Source organism: Dermacentor variabilis, chromosome 8 (genome assembly GCF_050947875.1).
Source record: "Dermacentor variabilis isolate Ectoservices chromosome 8, ASM5094787v1, whole genome shotgun sequence".
NCBI classification, from domain to species: domain Eukaryota; kingdom Metazoa; phylum Arthropoda; class Arachnida; order Ixodida; family Ixodidae; genus Dermacentor; species Dermacentor variabilis.
The window spans coordinates 34,625,193-34,638,020 of NC_134575.1; the positions used below are offsets into that span (position 1 = coordinate 34,625,193).

At 49.7% G+C, this 12,828-nt stretch overlaps 1 protein-coding gene across 4 annotated transcripts in view; it reads left to right on the forward strand.

Moving 5' to 3' along the window:
• LOC142589979 (uncharacterized) overlaps positions 1-12,828 on the forward strand; it is a 294,672-nt gene that overhangs the window by 59,088 nt on the left and 222,756 nt on the right. The gene's annotated exons all lie outside the window — the stretch shown is intronic.

Here is a 12,828-nt window from a genome sequence, read left to right on the forward strand (position 1 = left end):
AGTTCTTGCCGCTCGAAGAACTGGCACCCGCGCGCGCCGAGGCCCGACGTTACCAGCCACCGCGTACTGACGTCCGCTGGGGTTGGAACGGGACGAACGTGACCCGGCGGTAGTTCCGTCCCGGACGAGGCATGAGACGCTGCGTTCGTCGTCTTCGTCGTCGATGTCCCGGTGGTAGACGACGAACGGGTGCAGGTGGTCGTGCAGCGCTCGATGTGCTGATGCTCGGCGCAAGACGGCAGTCGGCATGCCTTCAAGAGTCGGTAGAGCTTGCGAAGAGTCCGGCAGGTCATCCAGCAGGTCGTCTTCCTCCTCGCAGGAGCCGTTCTCGAGATGGACTTGTCGCACCTTCCTCACGACAACGCCGGACTCGCCGAGAGGCTTCGGTTCTGACGTTTCATCCAGGATCGATTTTTCCGCTCCAACGAAGGTGGTTTCATTCTCGACGACCTCGGACCCGCTCTGTTCGTATTCCTTCCTGTCCGAAGGTTCGGCGCTGTCCGGTGATCGCCGAGCTTCGTAGTTGTCAGTCTGAGTTGTCCCTGGAGTCATCAGAAGCTCACCTTTCGAGCAGCGCCGGGAAACGCGTGGTTCTGCCGCGTCTCTGCCAAAGTCGCACCGACGCTCGTCTTCTTCGGCTTTCTGCTGCAACGTGAGAAGGTCGAAGAGTTCTGGAAGGTTAGCTTTCTTGTTGGACGGTGAGCTGCTGCTGGCACCGCTGCTCTTCGAATGCAAGTATGATAGCTTCGACTTGAACTTGGCCCTGCTGTCGCGCTTCGGAGCAGCGACGGTTGACATGTCTTCCAAGCTGGCCAGGGTCACGATGGAATAGGAGAAAACTCCGAGAGCGTTGCTCCTGGCAGCCAGATTCCGACGGCAGACGTGGAACGAATTCAGCGTGAGCACGGCCCTCAGCTCGCGACCGCTACGGCGCATCCAAGGATCCAGCCAGCCAATGATGTCGGGCCACATATGGCACAGGAGGGCGCGCACGCACGCACGCGGTCCCGACACTGCTTCAGTTTTCTCTTCTTTTGAGAGATGCCGGCACGTTCTTCGTTGCTCCGTTCCGGCCATTCTCTTGAAGCGAAGCTTGCTTTGCCTGCCATATCTCGGGTTTGCGTGGCTGCTAGGTCGGTCAGTGTCTCTAAGGATATGTTGGTGGAATAGCAGAAGTTTAAATTGTGGCCGAGTCAAGTGTAGTTGACGTCTACATAATGGAAAGCGTTCGTGATTTGTAGAGAACGATTGTAGAAAGACATTACGGCAGAACTCGCCTCGCTATGTCTGTCGATGTTAATGCGATTAGCATTGAAGCAACGTAGCGATGGACACAATTACGTAGTTCTGAAGTCGCGTTTGTTTATTAAGATATGTAGTGGTCATTCTAAAGACTTCCGTAGCTTCGGCTATATTCTACACACTCCGGTATCATCCCACTTTGCAATGGCAATGGCTTGCCAAGGTCGCCCATGAGCATGACGGCACTATGACGACTGTATGACGCCGTCGCAGTGACGACTATGGAATGATAAAGAACGAATCACGTCGAAGGAACGACGAAGGCGGTATGACGTCGATGGAATGAAGACAATGAGATGACGTAGATGGAACGGCGACAATGAGATGACGTAGATGTAACGACGACAGCGTGACAACGACGATATGAGGACAATGGGAAGACGACCAGTGTATGACGACGACGGCGTGAAGAAGCTGGAATCGACGACAACCGGATGACGACGCTGGGACTGAGAACGATGGCACGTCTATGACGAAATGGCGATTGTGGTATGACAACGGACGCACGATAGCGACTATCCGGTGGCGGCGCGATGACGACAACGGCATGAAAACAGCGGCATAATCACGACTTATTGATGACGGTGTAATTACGATAGAATGGCGAAGAAATGACGTTGATGGATCCGCGAAGGTGGTCTGGCAACGACGGCACGAAAACAGTCTTATGACGACGACTGTGTAATGTCGACTCCATGACGGTAGTCGGATGGGACGAAGATGAACACGAAGATGGAACAGCCGAAGATGGAAGAGTGACGAAGATGTTGGATAGATAGATAGATAGATAGATAGATAGATAGATAGATAGATAGATAGATAGATAGATAGATAGATAGATAGATAGATAGATAGATAGATAGATAGATAGATAGATAGATAGTCTCAACTCGGTTGTAGTAGGCAGAGAATGCTGATGGCATTAATATACGTTACTCTTGTACAGCGAACGGTTATGCAGAGATAATGCAGTAGTGTTTATAATAAGTAACGCAGAATATTTCTAATGGCAAGCTATAATATGCAAAGCGAACTAAAGCTCAGTGGCGCATAACCGGTGGTCCCGGAAGCAAATCCGCATGCGGCCGTGCGGCACATATTTTTAGACTTCGCCACCACCGTGATCGGCGCATTAGAGAGGCGAAACAACGGATTCTGTGATTTACTCTATAGTTCATTTTACTCAGCTATTGGCTGCGTGCCACAGCTGCGTCTTCTCGTTTTTTTTTTTTTGCAGTGCAGTGGTATGAATCGTTACCGATAAAGTATTGACTGAGAGAGAACGGCGTCGAATTCAGCGACGTCACGACTTCCGCGACGTCAGGACGGCGACGCCGACCGTGTTCCGTTCTTGCTTCTTTTCTGGCTTGTAAATCAATCGTCCCCCTCGTGGATAAGAGTGACTTCTCTGCTGTTGCAGCAGCGAAAATTACTAATGCGGCTAAATAGCTCTGCTCCATCTCACAAGTACTTTGCAGCCCTTACCAAAGGCACGAGGCGTGCACAGGCAATATCCTTGCGCAGAGGAATATAGTTCCGGGCGTAACTTGTCCGATTATTGGCCGGGTTAGGTTCCTTTCTTTTCTTTGTTTCTTTCTTCCTTTTGCTCCTTTTTTTTTGTTTGGTACGTGATGCGGTACGCGTCATTTTAGGACCTTTGCGCGTGCACTCCGTGTACCGCAAATTGCTGCTGCGGTGGTGGTCGAGCAGACGATCGACGCGGCGCGGATGAACACACATCTCGAGGCGCATTCGGGTCTTCCCATTGGCTTAAAAGAGTCCCTGTATCTTCGACGGTGCTGGAAAGTGACTTGTGAAGAGAAGGAGTGTAGAATGATATCCTTTTAGTGTCACTCCGTTGGCCGCCAGATCGTGAAAAGGGCAGTGGACTGCGCTACCATTAAGCGCGCACATGCGGTATACGCTCGACAGCACTCGCGGGGCAAATCGCCGCTCCGGAAACTTGTCTGGACCGGACCGAACCGGCTTTTTTTTTTTTTTTTTTCCAGACGACGCGTCTGTCGTCTGCGCTCCGGGTCTGTCTGTTGCGTGTGTGTGTGCGATTTCTCCCGTCACACCCACGACACCTCTGTGCGGGGGCTTTTCTCCGCGGTGAACCTGACACACTTTCTGATAGGTGCTCGAGATATGCGTATCCTTACATTTATTTTTTCGTTTGTTTGTTTGCTTGCCTTCGTTTCTTGCGCGTACATATACTGGCGTCGTAATTTCCGGCCGCTTTATGCCTTGGGTGCGTGTGCGTGCATTTATTTTTTGTTTTTGTTTTTTCGAGGAGCTGGGTGTTAATTTATTTATTTATTTACTTATTTTTTTTATTGATGATGTAAGCCCGAAGGCAGATATACAGGTAGGAACAGCACACCTAGTTACCAGTTTTTGTACTGCAGTGCAGTTTAGCACGCAGGTTTAACGCTATATAATTTCGTAATCCTGAAAAGAGGTCGCGCAAAACAATCCTATCGCGAGAACGAAGTTGCGTTTAACACCAAACTGAAGAATCATAACCAAATTCTTACGGCATATGAAAAAGCAATGCGCTTCATACAAAGCAGAAAGCTTCCTAAAACGAGATTCCAGAATTACGTCTCAGTCTCAGCCCGCAGTGTGCCAGTGCGCATCTGTCGCTGAGCAGTGTATCGTGAGGGACGCCGTAGTTACGCGTTATTTATTTAAACATGTCTTACAGGGCTCAGAGGAAGCATTGAATACACACTGAATGTAGTAACGTTCAACGTTATCAGTGCAATAACATGTAGTGTACACTGAATGTCTGGCATACATCGAAAAGAAACAAAACATCAACAAAAAGCCGCCAAAAAATCACAAGTAGGCGCAACACTGGCAAAGACTAAACCTTTGTCATAGATAGGTCTTCGTAATCGCACCGATTGATATAGTTAACAATTCATACTTAATAAATAACGGGTGTGAGTATTCTCAGCAAATAAAAGGGTGCACACCAAATTGCACGGTCACGCGCGAGCGTTTATTTATTATTATTTTTTTTTTTTGCATTGCGCCGGAGTCGGGATGCGGCGGTGGAGCGCGCTCCGGGAGTCGAACCCATGCCCTCGAGCTCAGCATCGTTCAATTCAAATCAATTCAATTCACTTTATTTCAACAGCAAAATGTTGAGGACCGCGAACAAAAGGCCTTTTTATGGCTTGACGAGGTCTGCAGCCCTTCTAAGTGACGTCATGTGCCTAATAAGTGACGTCATATGCCACCGCGCTATATGCGTATACCGTGGCGGCTGCGTGTGTTGGTCCGGTAAAATCGCGTGTTCGCCGCCGTTCGTGTCTTTTTGTTTTGTTTTTGTATTTGTTACGCGGGTGTCTTTGGTGTCTGTGTCTTTACGTGCCCGTGCTTGTGTCGTGTATGTTAGTGCACGTGTTTTTTTTTCTCTCGTTTGTTTGCGTCGTTTACAGCGACAACAGTGCGTATTTTTTGTAACTCGTTGGAATCGCGCTGCAGGTTATATCTAATTGCAAATGGGGATTGTACCCTGTACTCTCACCCAAATTTTTTTCGTTTTTCTTTACAACCTTTATCTTTTACCCAAATCTGTGCTTGATTGGGTAAAAGTAGTTTCTTCAGTCGTTTCTATTGTGTTGACATATCATGTGTGATTTGTATCCCCCCCCCCCCATACGTTATGTCTTTCGGGGCCTTTAGGGTACTCAATATAAATAAATAGATAAATAAATAAATATTTTTTCTAGAAAAAAAAAAGGGATGGTCAAATAAACACAGTCATGCGATGAGCGCTGTGAAGGCACTGAACCAATGAGACTGCGAATTTGTTGTCCGTTAATCAGTGGGTCTGTAAACAGTTCTCTCTTGAGTTTGGGCATACACAGCGTATCCTGTGCGCGAATATCCCGACTTGCAAAGCGCGGGCACAACAGTTAAAAGTAGAGATGCAAAAAAATTTGCGGAATGTTTGTCGCTGAAATCCCGGTCGCGGCGGGCGCGTTTCTATGGAGGTGAAAAAAAAAAAAGAAAAAAAAAGAAACAGAGAGAGAGAGAGAGAGAGAAAGAAAGACGCCAGTGTGTACCACGCGTTGGGTGCCCGTTAAAGAACCCCAGCTTGGTCGAAAGTATTCCGGAGCCGCCCCACCAGGCGGTGCTTCGTAACCAAATAGTGGTTTTGGCATTTAAAACCCCAGAATTGAACTTTTACATTTTGAATGGCCAAAGGAAAAGCGTTTTCTTTCTGAAATATTTTTTTTCTATATTTTGCGAGGAAACGTTGAAATGTAAGCCAAGTTTCACACTGTCCGCTACAAACATCGGTATAACCGGGCGGTTCTGTACGCTACGCAGGTAAAATAAAACACGAACATACTGTCAGCTATATTTTTATTCGCCTGACTACACAAATACAAAATGAAGTGAATCTGCCACAACCAACGTGTCGTAGAAGCGTAAATGATTCCTACATTTGTGGTGCAATGGCTATTCTGTGTCGCTATCGCTGCTTTCGATAGGGAACTTCTCGGGAAGAATATTTCTGGAAGGAGAGTTGGGAGGGGGGGGGGGAGCTTTACACTATGGCCAATTTTTACACGTGCTCACGAAAAAAAAAAAAAACAAGAGCTTGTACACTTTCTCCCGAAGGGGTGCCCTGAAGCACTTCAGATGAACAGTTACTGTACGCGGCTGAGAGCCCATCCCTAAAGGGTGCCGCATACAATAACTGTATCCAGGCGGTGTTCTACCAATACGCGGGCGCGACATGTTGGCGCGACATGTTGGCGCGACATTGTGGGCCCCTACGAGCCGCCTCAGCCACTTTTTTCATTGCCTGATAGGCCGCAGTGCGATGGCACCCATCGAAATGTCATGCGTGATAGCCATGGAGCTTTACATTCTAAGTGGTCTAAGCATGTAATGTCTTTGGTGGCCAGGTTGCAGTTAAAGAGTTCGTTTTTTTTCTCCCCCGTGCGAACATTTGCAAAGCGGTCTCTCGGAACATACGCTGGGCAACCTCGTAGCCTTCCGGGCGCCTGCCGATGTTCACAGTTGGAGCAATTTCGACCGGCCGGTGTGAGGTGTTACGTGAGCAGTGGGTGGAAATGACGCCCGGAACTAGAATACTTCCGCAGAAAAGGTGGTGCCTGGTTCCGCGCAACCCTCGGAGGCTTGCGCAACTTCCCATCTGGATCAAATACATGTGGTGTCCGTGGATGTTGTCAGCGTGAGCCATGTACGTCATTTGAAGGCCCCGAAACATACCTACGCGTATATATTCTATGGATATCTATGGTATCTGGATGCGCATATCTAAATACACGGAAGGATTCTATTCTTTCTGTGTCACACTGGGGTATACGCGTGTGCGCATTCTGGCAAAGAAAAGGCTTCCGCTTTAACGTAGGTCCGGGCCGTATACTTAGACTCGCACAAATCCCACGAACACGACTTGTACCGACTCGGCCACATAAAAAAAAGAAGAAACAGACGAGGTGGGGCACAGAGCTAACCTTGGCATCAATGGAGGCCCACCGCATATACGCGCGCGTACGGTGTCGTATTTCATTTTCTTTTGTCTTCGAAATATCTCCACGTGGATGTGCGGGCGTGTGACCCCGTTACGACTTCGTCTCCGGCCTTGCGTCTTGAATTCACTCGTTGTCTCTGTCACGCACACACTCTCCCTCTCGAAATCTCCTCCTCTCGTTATTCTTTCCGTGACGTCACGGAGTTGTCCCCCGCCTCCGTGTCGCGGGGCGAGCTTTCCCGCAGCACCCACGTGCGTTGCAGTGCGTGCACGCTGGGAGAGAGAGAGAGCGAGAGAGAGAGAGAGAGAGAAGAAGGACGGGCCAGACCGCGCGGTTGTTTCGCAGTGCCTACGCGTCTTGCGCAGCGCTCTTACGTGCAATTACCGGCGACACTGTTTCGGTGCGTACTTGCCGCTTTGACGGGTGTAGTAGTCCCACGCGTGATAGCGCGCGTGTGCATGCGTGTTTCAAAGCGACACATTGCAGGGCTTCACGGCGACGCGATGTTAAGTTGGCGCAACGCAGATCGTCAAGTGATTTTCATGGGTCACGCAGATGTGAACGGACACTCGCTCGCTCGTACCCCCTCACTCGTACCCTCACTCGCCTATGTTCTTTTTCGCAGGCTATGGGCTCCCTCGCTCGTACCCTCACTCGTACCCTCGCTCATACAGTCGCTTCCATTCACGCTTTAACCATCGCAACCCCCCCCCCCCCCTCACCCGACCCATGCCGTTATACTCGCGTCCACTTCCATTCTCCCGCGCTCCCTCACCTAAATATCCATTGCCGGTGAGTCCATTCAGACTCACCGGCACACACATACTCCCGTTCGTACGCTAAGCATCCATTAACGACCTTTCGTCGCTCGCTTAACGCTCTGTCTGACACCTGTGTGACGAGCGAGAACGAGTCAGCGAGTGCTCGGGATTGAGTGCGCCCCCGCCTGTGCGCCAGGATCGACTTGAAAGATGTAGAGAAAGAAACGAGGCTGTCATTGTGACCGAGGGATATGCGAAGCCGCAGACCGCATCATACGCCGAATGTTGCGTTCACACCGAAGCGATAGGTTATATATATATGTATATGAATGACTGTTCTGGCTATCAACCTCTGGCTCGTTCGCGCTCAGATATTTTTCGCAAGGAGAGCATTTTTGCGGTGGATTTAGTTTATTACCTCGTTTGGGCGTGCATTATTCGACTGTTTCCTTTATAATAATAATAAAAAAAGTAGTACGTCGTCTTCAGGGATACTTGCCGAGAAGAAATTGTAGAATTTTCGTAAACGGGATCGCAGCGCCAACTGATGGCGAAAAAAAAGAAAGGTGCGGGCCACGCAAGGAGGTTAAAAAAAACAAGAATAAAAAAACTGTTTTGGTGTTCGGCTGCTTCGTAGCTCGCGTTTTGCTTTTTTTTTTTTTACTCTAGCAATGGCAGAGAGGGCGCCGCTGTTCCGGTACACTTTGGCTTTGCCGCACTCGACGCCTACGAGTTTTGATTTGTTCCCCACGAAGCCGCACGTCAATGCACCAAAACCTACCACGAAAACGGATGTCCACCGCGAAATGAATGCTATTTGTTTCTACGAAATTTGGGCGCGAACGTGGCAGCGGCTTAGCCGGACCTGTGGTCTTTTTCACTGACGTCATCGTGGCCGCCATCTTGCTGCTCCGGCACGTCGAGAAGCTGCGCAAACGAGAAACTTCACGGCAGGCATGGCGAGGCGTGCATTGCACCGAACGACAAATCGACAGCGGGGAAAATCCGGTGAAAAACGGCCACCGTCAAAAAAAAAAAGAAAGAAAAGCAGGACATTGTACGTCTTACTATATGGCGCAGTGACGTCATCGTGGCCGCCATGTTTGGCTACTAGCACGGTAAGAAGCTGAGTCCGTGAGGTCGCGTGAAAACTATCTTTACGCGGGGAGGAGGGGGGGGGCTCCCTTACAAAATTCAACATGTATATCATGTGTTTGTGTTGACTTTCTTTTGTAGCATTCAATAGACTTCCCACTTATATGCAATAGAATGTAGCGCATGTTTTTTTTATCTGTGTGGATGTTCGCGCAACGATCTGTACGTGCGTGCGTATCCCGTCATCCTCAACGTCTCTCCCCTAGAGAGAGGAAAGAAAAGATTATGCAGCACCCAACGCACGTGCTGGAATCTATATCAACAACAACAATATATGGGGTTTTACGCGCCAAAACCACTCTCTGATTATGAGGCACGCCGTAGTGGGGGACTCCGGAAATTTTGACCACCTGGGGTTCTTTAACGTGCACCTAAATATAAGTACACAGGTGTTTTTCGCATTTCGCCCCCATCGAAATGCGGCCGCCGTGGCCGGGATTCGATCCCGCGACCTCGTGCTCAGCAGCCTAACACCTGTTTTGATCCCCACCGATGGCATCGGTTGTTGGGAACTCGGCGCTGACGCCCGTGGTTGTACCTGGGTCGCAAGCCCCAAGGGTAGCGTTGGCCTGGCGGCCTGGGGTACAACTGGAAGCATCCGAAGGTCCCGGCAAAGCATGAGTCGACTGGTAACAACAAAACAACTTGTTTATTTTAACATCGCAAAGAGTTGGCGGTCAGGTTGACCGAAGTAGAGAGACGGGAGAGCACTTTTCTCAACAGAAGAAATCGGAGCCCTCCTTTTGGCGTCCGGGGGCAGCTGTCTTTATACTCTCGCAGTTGAGGGCAAGAAGGAACCCCTCAATAGACGAGCACGTGAACGTACAATGTCGTAGCGCTGTCGTAGCACAATGTCGTAGCACAATGTCGTAGCACACTGTCGTAGCGCTGTCGTAGCACAATGTCGTAGCGCTGCCGGTCGGGCACAATGACTGTAATGAGAGGGTGATCCTTTGCGGTCGCATCGCCGCAGTCGCGCCTGGAAACACCTGGCGGGGAGCGTTGCGGCGACGACGATCGGGCCAAAATGTCTGCCGCCCCGCCGCAGTCGCGCCGGCAAAACCACGTGTCGCAGGCGAAACGCAACACACCATAGCCACTGAGCAACCACGGCGGGTGAATCTATATCAAGCGAAGCATTCCTGAAGCGGTTCATTTACAGCTTTACAGCTCCTTGAGATCATTTTGCAGCGTAAAGATATTACGTCTTCGTTGCAGCACAAGGTTTACCACAAGACAGCAAGACGTATACAGAGATCCCCCACCACGCGAAACCACGCGAGCGCGGATGATGCGCTGCCTCCGGGACCGGCCCACATTACTACTATTTGCATTACCTCCGAGATCGTCCCTTTACTCACTCGGCCAAAAGAAAAACAAACAAACCCGCCCGAGTAGACGCGTCGAACCCAAGCCACCTTGAAAAAAAATTGGCCAAATCCGGAGAAACAAGGCGTAGCAACCTTGGCACTAATAAGATAACGGTGCGCTTTAATGCGCGCATTTGTTGCGCTTGGTGGTATTTACGTGCACTATGTCGTTTCGTTGCGCGATTCCGTTAGCGAGCCGAGAGGGCTGCCAGCACAGGTGCAGTATACAGATTGCACTACACATAAAAGCCAATCAGTTACAAGACTGCTGTCCTACGAGCTGTTTCGGCAAGACATCAGGAAATAAAAAGAGCGGCCACGGTCAACAAAAGACCGGCAGGGTTTCCACGCAACGAAAGCTTATTCGTTTTGAGAAGAGCTCTCAGCCTCGAGGACGGCGAACCGTTAAGCGAGGTCTGAAAGTGGCGGATTTTCGTGGCCATTAGATTAGGCGTTATTTCACAAACGGCTCTTTGTTCGAGCCGTCGCCGAAGAAACCGAGCTCGCCGAGCCTGCTATAATAGCTTCACCGTGGGGCATGGGGAGGCGAACAGATTGCACAAACTTTCTTCATAACGAAATAGTGCGAAAAAAAAAAAAAACGTAGACGAAAAAGAGTGAAACGACAAACACGGGCGCGTGTTTGTCTTTTCTCTCTTTCTCGTCTACGTTTCTTTTTCGCGCACTTTTTCGTCAAGATGGAACCACACCAACTCGCCCGGCTCTCGGTTTTGATGAGTTTTCTTCGTCGACTCGTACAAGTGGCGCGGTCGCTACAAGCCGCGTCTTAACGGTACATTCGGTGCGGACTCCCTCCCTCTCTCTCTCTCTCTCTCTCTCTCTCTCTCTCTCTCTCTCTCTTCGACGTGCATTCGTACTACGTGTAAGCTTCAGGGTCGCCGAGCACGGCCAGTGTTCCTGTCTTTACACGTCCCCTTACGGCGCTTGCCGCGCCTCTCGTCAATGTACTGTAGCGTACCGCTTGATGGCGAATAGATTACGTCGCCGATGATTGCGGGCGCACACACACACGTACGCACGCACGAAAGCGTGGGGGTGAGCGTGCCTGTCGGACAGATGGCGACCGTCGGTCGAGAAAGCGGTTGATTCGCGCAGTCGCTTGTTCTCGACTCTGGAGGAGACGGCGGACGTTGCGTTCGGCTGCAGCGTCCCACACCTGCGGCGGTTAAGATGTCGGTCGTACCCGGTTTATCGGGACACTGTTAGGTAATTACACCGCGGAAGAATACAACAAACGCAAGTCGGAGCGCATGCGGCGGGACATTTCTAAATCGCGACCGCCAATTTACAGTGCTATATCTCTGAAAAGTGTATATACAATCGTTGCATTCTACCGGTGATGACATATGGGGCGGCGACTTGGAGATTAACAAAGGAGTTCGAAAAGAAATTAAGGAGCGTGCAAAGAACGATGGAAGGAAAAAAAAATATTTTATGCATAACGTTAAGAGACAGGAGTACAGCGGCGTGGATCTGAGAACAAATGAGGATTGCCGTCATTCTTGTTCACATTACGAGGGGGAAAAATGGAGCTGGGGACGCCATATGTAACGTGTAGGGCAGATAACCGGTAGGCCATCAGAGTTACAGAATGCGTGCCAAGGGAAGGGAAGCGCTGTCGAGGACGCCATAGAATTAGGTGGGGTGATGCAGTTACGAAATTCGCAAGCATAGCTCGGAATAAGCTATAGCGCGATACAGGGGTCGCTAGCACAAGACAAGAGCGTCACTTGGAGCGGCCTTCGTCCTGCAGTGGACGTAAATGTAGGCCAATGACGTTGATGAAAGAAAAATGGATAAGTTGAGCTGTAAAAAAAAAAATCTGTGCAGTACCGAAGGGGTGAAATGAAAAAAAAGAAAGCAAGCTGAAACTAGGTCAGAGCGTTGTTTCCTGCTGCGTCGCGTCATGTGGCGTCATGTGGCGTCATGTCGCGTCATGTAGCGCCTCCGCGTATACAGTGTATATTGCTAGAACTCCGTGCGAGGCGCGGGAGCGCGACTCCAAACCATGCTATCACTTTCCATGCTTCGCCAATCGGGCGAAAACAGGCAATTTTTCAGTTGCGGTTTGCATTCTTAGCCCATAATCCAGGAACTTTGTGGAGCAAAGCATTCCTGCATGCACAAGGTCACAAGAGCACAGCTGCACTTCTTGAGGTCGACCGGACTGCCAGAACGCTTGTGACAGCTGGCGAACATTCATTTACGAGTTTTCAGAAAGACTGCCTCTTTATTCGTTCTTTAAAGATATTTCCTTCTTACCTATTATTCCCCCTTCCCCTCTTCAAGTGTAGGGTGACCAACCGGACAGGTCCTTGGTTAATCCACCTTTGGTTAACCTACCTTTGGTCCTTGGTTAACCCACCTTTCTCGCTTCGTCCCCCCCTCTATCTCTCAATTCTGTCTATCTGTATATATCTATGCTGTCCTTGTTATCGCGCTATTCTTTGTCAGAATCAATCAATCAATCAATCAATGAATCAATCAATCAATCAATCAATCAATCAATCATTCAATCAATCAATTCCATTCCATCCGTCCATCCATCCACCCCCAGAGACCCGAATTGTCTATTTTCTCGGCAGTGCTGGCAACCCTAGACGAATTCACGTAGATCTAGGGATTTTTGCTCTAATTTAGAAAAAAGCCTCTTATATGTAGGGAAAATTTGTGAAGGAAAGCGAAAAAACTCTT